The following is a 13,412-nucleotide window of genomic DNA, read 5'->3' on the forward strand; positions in this document are numbered from 1 at the left end:
AAGATTTTATTTTTGTCACTGTTAAGAGTCTGAATTTTAAACAGATTCTTGGACTCATGACTCATATCAGTTGGCTCATTCAACTTTAGTACCTATCTCACCCCCAGTAGCTTTTCCAGAACTACTACCTTCATCATGAAACTCCATGAGTTTTCCCAGTTCAAACTTGAACTTCCTCAGCATTTTTACTTTATTGTCTATTTATTTTTATTAAAATTTTTTTTATTGAAATATAGTTGATTTACAATGTTGTGTTAGTTTCAGGTGTACAGCAAAGTGATTCTATTATACATATGTATATATATCTGCATTTTTACTTTTCTAACAAAGACATCATGGAGTGGATAATTAGACTGGTGAGCCTCATGTCTTTTCCAATGCTGTCTGGAATCAACTTATTGACAATTTCTATCTAGTCATTTGTCTGCATCATCTTCTGGATTTGTCAGACCCGTTGGTGCTGAGCGTAAGAGGTCTTCTGAATTTGATTGTTGCATTTTTTTAGTAAAGCCAAGAGAGAATAGACAAGCAAATAACCATTGGTAGTCTTGACATCAACATGAGTTTCAATCACGATCTGCTGTTTTTTTGACCATGGAGCTCCTTTTGTCACAGGTATGATCCATGCCATGGAAATTAAGCAGTTTTTCCCCTGAACATCTTCAGTAATCAGCTTGAATTTTTTTAATGTAACTTCATCATTCTGCAGATCAGGAAGGCTCACTTCAAAAACAACAACCCCTGAGGCCATCAGATGGGATTTTGGTTCCCAGAGGTTTTTTTTTTTTTTTTTTTTAAGATTTTTTTGATGCGTACTATTTTTAAAGTCTTTATTGAATTTGTTACAATATTGCTTCTGTTTTATGTTTTGTTTTTTTGGCCATGAGGCATGTGGGATCTTAGCTCCCCAACCAGGGATCAAACCCCCACCCCCTGCATTGGAAGGCAAAGTCTTAACCACTGGACTGCCAGGGAAGTCCCCCCGGAGTTCTTATGACTAGTGTTTTTCCAATATTTCTGATATTGAACATAGCTGGTGCTTTCACAACATACCAATCTTTCTTAGAAAACAGATCAACCACTTTCTTCTTGGTACCCTTTTTGCTGCTATTCATAAGGTGCTTGTTCTTGCTGACCTCCATGGTACTGTTCAGAGAGCCAAAAGGTGGAGCCTGCATTTTTAAAAGGAAGTGCTCAAAAGCTGGTCCAGTGTTTCTGACATTGAGTCTACAGGGTACTTGGGGGTCAGGGTGGTGGGGTTCACAAGTTCTATGACAATTTTTAAGCTTGGGATTTTTAATGATACAATTTTAGTATTTATTTATATTTATAACTGCCAAGTTTCTCTTTTGCAGTGATATTTCCTAACTGAAAGTCTTGAGTTTCTTAAATCAGTGTTTCTCATACTGGGATTCCATGAGTGTTTACCCAGGGGTCTTTGCATTATTCAAGTTTGTGGAACACTGATCTAGTGCTTTCTAGTGTGAGATTGACCCAAGTTTGTTCAATAGCATCTTGCCTTCCCAACTTGAGAGCAGACCTGGGTTCTGGCCCAGCCCTATGTCCTAAGAGATGTCCCAGAAGGTCCACTTTACCCAGGGTGGTGGGCTGGCAGCTCAAGGTTGCTTCATTTTTAGGTGCAAGGGATGAAGACTGAAGCCCTTGGGCTCTGTATCTCTGGCATTTCCTTAGACCACATGCTGTGCAGGTAATTCACGGAGGTTCTCACCTACACACCAGGCTGCTCCCTTGGAAGGGGGATTTTGCTGGAACCAGTGATAGTGATACTGGAAAGTACAAGAGCTTGGGAACCAGAAGCGCCTGAGTTCAAATCCTACCTTCCCCCCCAACTCCCCAGATATGTGGCTTTGGGAAAATAACTGATATATCCCGCACCTCAGTTTCCTCATCTGAAACATGGAGCTAGTAACAAGTCACACAATGGTTGGTACACAATTATGGGAGGCTTCGGTTGCATAACCAAGGCACTGAGTTTCTCTCCTTCAGTTGACATCAAGAGCGCTTGTGCTCATCGGGCCCTCGGGGTACACATGAATTAATTCCTGGTCTAACATCTATCATAGACTCAAGCCGTTGGGAAAACTGCTCAGTTGTCCCTAGCAGTGCAGAGGAGGGTGAGTGCAGTTCTAATGCCGTTTGTAGGCACCCGAAGAAAGCGAGCGCGGAAGCGCGAGGTTTTCTCACTCCAGCTTGGCTCCAGGCGGCGTTCCAACCTCGGAGAATCTCCGGGGACCAGGGGGGTGGGGGGTGGGGGCGGCGGGCCGCGGCGTGTACCTTCCCAACATGGCGCCGCCCATAGGCCGCCTGCCGCGGTCCCGCCGCACTGACGTGTGTGCGCGCGCGTGTGTCCTGTGTGCCGGTCCCCGGCGCATGCGCGCTCCGTGTGGTCTTCTCCCGGCCAGAGCAGCAAGAGCGGCGGCGGCGGCGGTGACGGCGGCGGAGGTGGCTGCGGCGTTAGAGCGGAGGAAGATGGCGGCTCGGAGCGGCTGGGTGTCCCGCCAGCTGTGAGGAATCCCGAGTGCGGCAAGCGCGGCCTGGGGCGGAGCGCCTCTGCTCAGATCCTATCCCCGGCTCCCTCACCTTCTTCGCCAGCGGAGCGTACCCGAGAGCGTGGCGCTGGCTGGGCCAGGTGAGGCCTCTTCCTCTCCCGGGGCCGCGGCGGGGAGCTGGCGGCTTATGCCCTTTATGCCACGGGTCCGGCGCAGGCCCTGCACCCCGCGCGGGGGTCGGTGCCGGTTGGCCTGGGGGCCTTGCTGTAGTCATTCTCGGCCTCCCCGGGTGAGGCAGGGCGGAGGAGAACCCCTTTCCAGGCAGCCCTTGGGATGGGGGCGAACCCGGCCTCTCCCCTCTAGCACAGCGGTTTTCGTCCCCGCACCGGAGCCACGAAAGGGTGTGTGACCTGTGTAAGGATGGCTTTGGGGTGTCAAATTATCTTCCACCCCACCCCCAAATCTTTAACGCCTTTTGAGAGGAGCCGGAGTTCGGTGCCCTCCAAAATTGGGGCTGCGGCGAGGGGCCAGCATCTCTGAAGCTGCAAAAGGAAGATTTTGGAATTGGCTTAAAAAATGAAACACAAGCAGCCTTTCCTACCCCTTAGTTTTTTGAGTGTTCCCCCAGTGAGGTAGGAACTGCGGATCTCCTTGATTGAGACAGCAGCCCACGTTGTGACCGTGGAAGGCTTCTGGTGAGAATTGGTGCAAAGGGAACCGTGGAGGGTGGGAACCAATTTGTAAACGAAGAAAAAAACAGTCGTAAGATCTTGATAGTGTCTGGAAAGTAACTTCGGGGCTAATGAAGTCCTCTCGATCCTTTGAAACCTTTGGATTGTTGAGATTCGGAATACCCAATTGCTTTTGTCTGTTAATCTCCCGAATTTTATTAGGAAAATAAATGCCTCATTTCTCAATTGCCAAAGTCTTTGGACTTTTCTGTGGTGGGATTCCTACTGCTCAGCGTGAAGATTCAGACACATTACCAGTTCTCGCTTGCTGGCAGGGACATTGTACTATATTTACCCTTTTTGAGAACAACTTTTTTGTTGTTGTTGTTCAAATGCTAATTTGGAGACTTTGTTTCTTTCAAGTAGGGAAGCCGGTTTGAAGCCTTGTGGTCTCTTCCTTGAGGAATGAAGGCTTCAGTTGCAGTTGTGCTACGGGGAATTGTTGAGGAGATAGCATTGGCTTGGGCACACCAAATACCTTTTGTAACTTAAATTTGTGTTTAAGAATGATGACGTCATGGATTTAAAGGGACAAGGAAAATTTGAGAGGAAATAGCATCAGTTAGAATTGAACATTTAAGATTCAGTCTATAGCTTTTACAGTGAATAGTGGTGCTCTGTTTCAGATCCCTAATTTTGAGCGTATTCATGTGTATAATCTGATTGGTTTCTTTTCTGTTGTATGTTGTCATTTTATATCCTGTAACTGTTTGCTTTTGACAAGCCCAGTATGAATATATTACTTTATCTACATTGACCCATGGGTGTTTTGTCTGTTTCAAAAAGCTTTTAATTGTTAAAATGACAACTGTTTAGTTTAATAGTAGCTAATTTTTTGACCATTTTTTTCTTTTCTTAAAGCCTTTTCCATAGAGATTTGTACATTTTCTTAGTGCCTTTGCTAAGGACATAAACCTAAACCAACAACTTCTCCATTTTAGACAATTGGAGAGCCACTCTCCATTTCAATTTGCTAATAAAGAGTCATGAAATTAATGCAGTGAAACATCCTGGTGGTTTGACATTATACTTCTTGGCATAATGTGTTGCATTGTTGTGCTAAATCATCATCAGATATTGATGCACCTTCATGACATCCATGACATCATTCACTCTCCAGCATTTTGCCTTTTGCAATTTCTTGCCTTCTCAGAGTCACAAAGAAAGAGGATCAGGAAAAATAGCTTAGGATGCTTCTTAAATGTCTGATTTCTAGAAGAGCCTTCTCTAACACCGCTTTATATAGTTAAAACCCTTCTGTAGGACTCAGAGCTGTGTAATTGCTACCCATTGTGAAAATGCTAGCAAAACCTCTAGGTTTTACAAGAATATTGAGGTCCCAAGGAGAAGTTATCTCAAAGATGAACAAATACGTGATTATCTTTGTGATTTCAGGGTTGTTTTAGTCTATATAAAACTAGAAGCCATTTGTTTAAATATTGCCCTTCCCACTTCACAAGATTGTTAATGTGAAGCAAAAGAGTAATGTTTGTGAAAGTGCTTTGTAAAATAGAAGGTGAATGTAAGATTGATTATTCAATACCAGTTTTATGAAAATACCTATTGAGAGCCCTCTGTGTGTTGGACATTTTGGGAAGTAGGTACTGATGATTCTAACAGCTTTTGGTCTCAAGTTGCCTGCAGTCTGGTCGGGGAGCCAGACTGAGAAACTAGTTAAATATATTGTAGTGTAAGAAATGCACTGAATGCGACCAAGGGAGTCAAGGAAGGCTTCTCAGAGCCAGGATGTCTTTCCCCAACCTTTCCTGTTATTCTGCAGAAAAGTATGCCTTTTGTGAGCAACCTGCTTTTTATAAAAACTTAAAAATTTTCTGTCACAAGTTCTTTTCCTCTTTTATTCATTCATTGTCATGACACTTCCCACACAGTATGCCCCAGTTATGGTTTCTGCATTCTCAAAAATCCACCAGAGTCTTGGGAGAACCTTTTTGAGAGTGAGTCATAGGCACAGGCAATAAACACAAACATTGCAGCTGCAGTTTCAAATATCTCCGATTACTAAGTGGTGACAGCTCTAGAGTGGTGATGCTTTTATTTTTGTTTTGTAAACTGGCACAAGAAGTACTGTATGATTTGAATTTGATCACATTCAGTTAATAAATGTTTAGTTGTCAGTCCCTTAGAATGTTGACTGTAAGTGATTATTAGTACTGTCTCCGGTCTCCCAATAATAAATAAAGCAAGAAGGTCCTTCTCCTTTTGAGGTGAAGCTGACAATTTAAGCCAGAAGTATACTAAACTATTTTATAGAATCTATTTATGTAGATCGAGGCTGCTTAGCATCTCTGATGTTAAACTTCTGTTCAATGCAAGTTCCTCATCTTAGTGCTGTGGTATTTTATGATTAATTTAGCATGTTGTCACCTACATTGCAGAAATTTTATGGATTTTTGGATTGAGTGGAATCTGTAAGTGGTGCAGTATTGAACACATACCATCTGTATCTTAACTGAACATGAGTGCTTTAAGGTGGTGGTTGACAAGGAAGTGAAGGTGATGTGTTTGTTCATTCTTCTATATTGTGGCAGTTTGTCACATGTAGAAAGGTATGACCTACAGACAAGTCATTTTAAAATTGCCCAGTATGAAGCTCATAACACTACAGCTTATTTTTAAAATTGTTTCTTACGACATTCTTCTAAATATCTTGTAAAATTAGTGGTACTCCTGTATAGCTTAATTTTGTGCTTACTTACTCATGCATGTATCGGAAAGCAAATTTGCTTTGAATTCTGATTCTTCCTTTATTAAGTTTCTACTTTTTAATTTCTAAAGTTTTCTCCTAGGCTTTTTATTTAATTTTTTCTAGTGTTGCTGTTCTGTTTTGCTTCAAAGGTGGCTGTTTTGCTTCAAAGGTGGAAGTATCTTGTGGTACTTTGATGCTTGTTTATATATATAAATCTGATAAATGTACAGATATTCTATAAAGCAATAGTTACTTATAAATTTTACTACTCTGGACAGTAACTTAGCTTAAATAGTAACATATTTTCTCTTGTCTCCTAGTAATACATAGATTTCAGGTAGTTCATTTAATTTCTTTTTTTTTTTCCTGGCTGTGTTGGGTCTTCGTTGCTGCGCTGCGGCTTTCTCTAGTTGCGGCGAGCAGGGGCTACTCTTCGTTGTGGTGTGCGGGCTTCTCATTGCAGTGGCTTCTCTTTGTTGCGGAGCACGGGCTCTAGGTGCATGGGCTTCAGTAGTTGTGGCACGGGGGCTCAGTAGTTGTGGCACGGGGGCTCAGTAGTTGTGGCTCGTGGGCTCTAGAGGGCAGGCTCAGTAGTTGTGGCACATGGGCTTAGTTGCTCCACGGCATGTGGGATCTTCCCGGACCAGGGCTCGAACCCGTGTGCCCTGCATTGTCAGATGGATTCTTAACCCCTGCACCACCAGGGAAGTCCCAGTTCATTTAATTTCTATAAAGGCAAGCAAGTTCCAGTTTTAGCTACTAATATTCCCTTAGAATATTTAACATTTAGGATACGTTTATTTCAGCTATTTTAAGGAATTCACTGGTATGGCATACTCTTCCAAATTTGTGTTTCCTTTATTATTCTCATTTTAAATGTTTGATTCATGTTACTATCTAGAGAACAAGAAATTTTTTTCCAGAATGAACCTCTTGGTGCATTGTTTGGAGAAAGATTGATGTTAATTATAAATTGATCAATACAGTTTTACTAAATGTTGCCTCTCCCATCTGCTGGTTTTTCAGATGCAAATCAAGGGAAAATGGAATTTATCCTTCTGTTTCAGTATTTATTTTTAAAGCTTTTTTGCTTAGTAGTCTTGCTGTGTTTTGCCAAAAAGCGACAGTGTCTTGTCTTTTCTTGGTTGATCCAGCAGTGTTAAATGTTTGCAGTCTGTTCTGCAGAACTGCTTTCTTAGCTTTTGCCTTGAGATACTTAGATAGATCCTTCAGTCTAGTCAAAAGCAAGCAAGCTGCTGTCTTCCTTATTACTGAATCTGAAGTTTTACTTTCCTGTGGGTCCTTCAAATTTTGATTTGTCTGTCTTCCTTACGTCCCCCCACCTTTTTTTTTTTCCAGTAAATGCAGTTCTCTCTTCCAAGTGTGTTTCATAAATCATAATGGAATTTTGGAATATAATTCCCTATAGAGCTGCATAATGATGTGTGCGTTAGAATTTCACATTTTATTTAACTTATAAGTAACTTAATGGTAATGAATCTTGAAGACATTATGGTAGGTGAAATAAGCCACAAAAGAACAAATATTGTATGATTACACTTGTATGAGGTACCTAGAATAGTCTAATTCATAGAGAGAGAAAGTAGAATGGTAGTTGCCAGGGGCTGAGGAGAGGAGGGAAAGGGGAGCTACCTTTAATGGATATGGAGTTTTCGTTTGGGATCAAAGTTCTGAAGATGGATGGTGGTGATGGTTGCACAACAATGTGCATGTACTTGATGCCACTGAACTGCATATTTGAAAATGGTTAAAATGGCAGTTTTTATGTCAAGGTGTATATTAACACACACACACAGGAAGCTTAATGGTTTACGTGTGCTCTGTGGGCTGGCTTGATAATTATTTATTTCAGTATAGTAATTAAGATCATAGGCTTTGGCCCCAGGTAGACCCAGGCCTCTACCCTAGTTCTGCTACTTTGCTTGGGTATGCACCTTAGGTTCTCTAAGCCTCAGTTTTTTCATCTATAAAATGAGGATGATGCCCCCACGTTTTGGGACAATTAAATGTGGGAATACGTGTGAACTTTCTCAGCACATTGCCTAGCATATAGTAAACACTTAAATCTTACACATTATTATTACATTGTTTTATGGAACAGTAAAACTGGGACAAGGGAAACTTGTCTCCTAGCTTTCTCATAGCATAGTCCAATGGCATACTTGTCCTGTATGCAGACATACCTGTAGCAGGAATACATGTTTTCTGGTTTCTCCCGTGCTTCCCTTTCTGTATTTGATTGGAGAACTGGGCTTATTCATGTCTTCATTTGATATCACTGCCCTTATGTCTCTTAAATCCATCTAGATGTGATCTTTCTTTTATGCCTCTTGGTTTTCCAGGGACTTTATAGAGCATATCCTCTAACTCTGCTGTCCACGTGTTCACAACTGAGTCCATTGTTTCACCTCTTACCTCCCTTAACATAAAAACCTTTACTAACCAAGTTCCCTTCTTAATATTCCCATCTCTGTAGATAGAATACGTTTATTCTGGTCTGATAGACCATGAAACTGGGAGTCATTTGTTAATACCCTTTTTTTAAAAAAAACTTTTGTATCCTGCCATGTAGATCTGTATTATCTTCCTCAGTATCCCTTAGGTTTCCCTGCTCCTCGTTATACTTGCTGACATGACTCTAGACCAGGCTTTTATGAGCTGAGGGCAGACTGAAGTACTGCTGTAGTTCTTAACTAGTCTTGTTGCCAGGGCTCTGCTACTTACTAGTTGTATGATCTCAGCGTCCCTCATCTTCAAAATGGGAGTTACAATTCCTACTGCATGACATACGTGTGCAATATTTAACTAAGTGTCTAACACATGGTGAACACTGCATAAGAAGTATTTGCTGTTACTTGAGTTTTTCTTCTTGGTAATTTTTGGAAATGGTTAAGATTGAAGTGACAGTACTACAACAGACCAATCTTAAGGGACTGCGATCTGAATGTTTCCCCTCTGATCGGGAACCTACGGTAACTCATTATTGCCTACTCCCTTACTGATCTTTGAAGCTCTCCATTTGGCCCTCATTGTACCTTTCCAGCCTTATTTTACATGATACCCATCATGCGGTCTGTTCAAGCCAGACTAGTCTCACTGCCTCTCATGTATATCATGTTCATTTTTATAACTGGAATATTCATTTTCCTAGGTAGGAGGCATATTTTTCATTAACTACTCTATCCAGCTCTGTAGAGTATCTCCTGTACGCTCCACCACTTAACCACTGTTGCCCTGTGCTAATGAATTCCTGCCAAATACTTAAAAGGGATATATCATGCAGTATAATTCACATGTAATATTTTTAGTGTCTTCTGTGCACATTTAGTACTTACATATTAGGCACTCAAATATTCATTCAGTGTATGCGTTTGATTCTTTTGGGCTGATGTTCTTCGTGAGCTTTCTGAGGCATTGCATGATCCTAAGTGTCTGTTGAGTCTTTTTTGCCTTTTTGTTCATTGGTCCATTCATTCAAAAAACATTTATTAAATGGTGTGTGCTAGGCATGGTTCAAGATATTAGGGTTACAGTGGACAAAATAGGCAAGGGCTCTGATTTCTAGGATCTTACATTCGAGAATGAAGAAAGCAGTTAATGAATGAACAAAACTTCAGACAGTAATAAATACTTCAAAGAAAATAAAAGAGAGTTAGCTAAAAGGGAAGACTGAGATTGGTTTAGAGAAAGCCTCAGTGAGAAGGTGATATTCAGGCTGAAAGACACAAGGCAGAATGTTTAATGCTAAGTTGTGGGGACATAAGGAACAGCTAGCGCAAAGGTCTAAAGTACAAACCAGGATCTAGTTGGGACTCTCAAGTTGCATTTGGCTGTTGTTTAGTTTCTGCTTCATAATCTAAAATAGCCTCCTCCCCTTCCCATTTTTTTTTTTTTTTTCTTTTGCTCAATGACACTGCCTTTTTGAAGAGACCAGTCTGGGTCTCTGGTAGACTCTTCCACATTCGTGATTTGTTTTACTATTTCCTTGTGTCAATTAATTCCTTCCTTTATCACCTTTTAAGACAATTGACAATTTGCAATCCTTTGTGATACTGTGTATTCAAGTTGTATCACACTTGATATCAGCTTTTGCCATTATAATGATGCTGAATTTGATCACTTGGTTAATGTGCAAGTCCTAGATCTTTCCATTGTAAAGGTTTCCCTTTACATGGATCAAATAATCTGTGGGTAGCAATTTAATACAACACAATGACTCTATTCCATCTTTCACCTGTTGGTTTTAACGTCCGTCAGAGATCCTTGCCTGAATCAGTTGTTTCATTGGAGGTTGCAAAAGGATGATTGTTATTGTTGTGTTCCTTTCACATTTATTAGCTGGCTAATAAATGAGAATCAACTGAGAATTAACTACTAAAATTCTCTCCTAATAAGGCAGGGTGTTTTGTTTAATTCTTTGCTTTTCATTGTAAATTTTCTTGGTGAAGAACTGGTCACCTCAGTGGTAGCAAATGAGTTTCTTTTCTATTTTCTGTATCATTGTAGGCATGTGAATTTTTATTTATTCATTATTTTACAGTTAGTTACAGCCATTAGTCTCTTTTTTTTTTTGCGGTACACGGGCCTCTCACTGTTGTGGCCTCTCCCGTTGCAGAGCACAGGCTCCGGACACGCAGGCTCAGCGGCCATGGCTCACGGGCCCAGCCGCTCCGCTGCATGTGGGATCTTCCCGGACCGGGGCAGGAACCCGCGTCCCCTGCATCGGCAGGCAGAGTCTCAACCACTGCGCCACCAGGGAAGCCCCATTAGTCTCTTTAACGCAGAACTTTCACCAGTATGAGTGTCTTCAAGCTAGTGTTGTGTCCTTTTGATGTGCCCCGTGTGCCCTTTGGTGTTTGGGTTGTTTTCTCTTGCAAGATCTTCCAGGTGCACCTTGTACTCTCTCTGTTCTTGACCCGAAATCAGTCATTTTTCTAGGAAGACCTAGTTACTTTTACAGAGAATGCCATTAGAAACCAAGATCTGAGTGCTACGAATGCTCATTGCTTACTGGGTCTTCATTATTTCTAGGTCCTTTCAATGGGCAGAGATAGAAATATGTTTTTTAGAAATCAAAACTTCATATTGATATTTCCAATTTAATTTGAATCTTTACAGGGTTCTTTTCTTTAGATTTTATATTTGTCTCTCTTTCCTTAAACTGGAAATCTTATTTTTTTAGTACTGTTCACGTTTATTTGTTCTATACTACAGTATACATAACTCTTATTTTTATTTAAAAAATATTTATTTATTTATTTGGCTGTGTCGGGTCTTTGTTGCAGCACGTGGGATTTTCGTTGCTGCGCACGGGATCTCAGTTGCAACATGCGGGATCTAGTTCCCTGACCAGGCATTGAACCTCGGCCCCCGTGCATTGGGAGCGTGGAGTCTTAATCACTGGACTACCAGGGAAGTCCCATACGTAACTTTTAAAAATATAGTCTTCAGGGCTTCCCTAGTGGTGCAGTGGTAGGGAGTATGCCTGCCGATGCAGGGGACGTGGGTTTGTGCCCCGGTCCGGGAGGATCCCACGTGCTCTGGAGCGGCTGGGCCCGTGGGCCGTGGCCGCTGGGCCTGCGCGTCCGGAGCCTGTGCTCAGCAACGGGAGAGGCCGCAACAGTGAGAGGCCCGCGTACCACAAAAAAAAAAAAAAAAAATATATATATATATATATATATATACACACACGTATATATATACACATATATATGTACATATACACATATATATAGTCTTCATGTTGTTACTAACAAAATTACTGAGGTAAATTTAAAATTTATTTGTCATTCTTTTTTTACCCTTAGAACATTCTGTCAACATCCAGTAAAGAAAATGGAAAACATACTAGATAGTTCAAATATAGGAGATTTAATGTAGGTTGCAAGACTGAGAGAGCAAAAAAGAGTAGGGCAGGGTGATTTAGAGATTAATAACTAGGGTGAAATTGAAACTTCCCTGGTGGTCCAGTGGCTAAGATTCCGTGCTCCCAATGCAGGGGGCCCAGGTTCAATCCCTGGTCAGGGAACTAGATCCCACAAGCATGCCACAACTAAGAGTTTGCATGCTGCAACTAAAGATTCTTCCCACTGCAACAAAGAACCTGCATGCCACAACTAAGACCCAACACAACCAAGTAAATAAATAAATATTAAAAAATAAATAAAGTAACTGGGGCGAAACTATTATCTCAAGAGTTGGGAACAAAAGGGATAGATGGTATTATCAAACCTTTGAAAGAAAATGGAGAGGGGGTCACCCACGACCTCAAGCACTGCTGCCACTTTCAGATCTGGGACCAAGAGGGGGAATTGCCAAGATACGCCACATGGCTGGTGCTTGGATCATCCTCTTCCTAATGTTTATTAGTTTCTGGTTTATCCTTACAGTGTTTCTTTTTGCAGAAATAAACAAATATCTACATATATTCTTTTTTATCCGTTCTTACACAAAAGATTGCCATATTATGTACACTGTTCAGCATTTCTTTTCACTTAATATATCCTAGAGATTATGCCTTATTGGAACAGAGGTAGTCCCTAATCATATTCACAGCTTCATTGTGTGGATGTGCCAGATTTGTTCAACTAGTCACTTTTTGATGGTAATCAGTAAGTAATGCTTTACTGCTGATCTTTTAAAAATAGATTTTGGTGGGAATTCCCTTGCGGTCCAGTAGTTAGGACTCGGCACTTTCACTGCCGAGGGCCTGGGTTCAGTCCCTGGTTGGGGAACTAAGATCCCACAAGCCATGTGGCGTGGCCAAAAAAAAAAACCCACCCTACTTTAAAATAGATTTTGGTATGTGTGTTAGAAAGAGCATTGAGCTGATAACAGGTTCTGTTTTGCCACTAAATACATGACCTTAAGGAAGTCACCTGTTTTTGGACTTCAGTTTCCTCATTTGTAGAATAAGGGTTAAATTGCTCCATAATCTCTAAGATCTCCTGCTATAATATTTTATATTTTTCTGAGAGTTTTATTAGCCGTATTTTAAACCTATTGCTCAGTAAAGTATGTAAAGCATAGGAAAATTATAAACGAGAACGTAAGGTTAAGTTTTAGAAGTACTACTGAGGGTTTTCTAAACTTGAATCTGTTCAGGTGCTTGTTAAAAAAATTAAGATTCCTGGGCCCATCCCTGTTTTCTGAAACAGTCTCTAGGAAGTGTACCTACTAAGTGATTTTTTTTTTTTTTTTTTTAATGATCAAGCTTGTGAAACAAGATTTACTTCATGTGCATATGCCATTGTCCTTTAGGTTTCCTGAGGATAGGGAGTAGTCAGGACATTATTTACCCTTCATGAATTCCTTTTCTCTGACCACCACCAGAAGAAATATAAGTAGAAATGAAAATTTCCATTCTCTTACAGCATCTTGTCAAAATGTACTATGTTCTTTGCGGAATGTTTTTGTGTCAGTGAGGTTGCTGGTTCTATATGC

The 13,412-nt window shown here is 41.0% G+C and overlaps 1 protein-coding gene across 1 annotated transcript in view; it reads left to right on the forward strand.

Moving 5' to 3' along the window:
- Positions 1-2,350: 2,350 nt before the first annotated feature.
- FBXO42 (F-box protein 42) overlaps positions 2,351-13,412 on the forward strand; it is a 96,655-nt gene continuing 85,593 nt past the window's right edge. The window contains exon 1 of the mRNA XM_004272445.3: positions 2,351-2,650. The gene's annotated coding sequence lies outside the window, so the exon portion shown is untranslated. The remainder of the gene's footprint in view (positions 2,651-13,412) is intronic.

This window comes from Orcinus orca, chromosome 1 (assembly GCF_937001465.1).
Source record: "Orcinus orca chromosome 1, mOrcOrc1.1, whole genome shotgun sequence".
NCBI classification, from domain to species: domain Eukaryota; kingdom Metazoa; phylum Chordata; class Mammalia; order Artiodactyla; family Delphinidae; genus Orcinus; species Orcinus orca.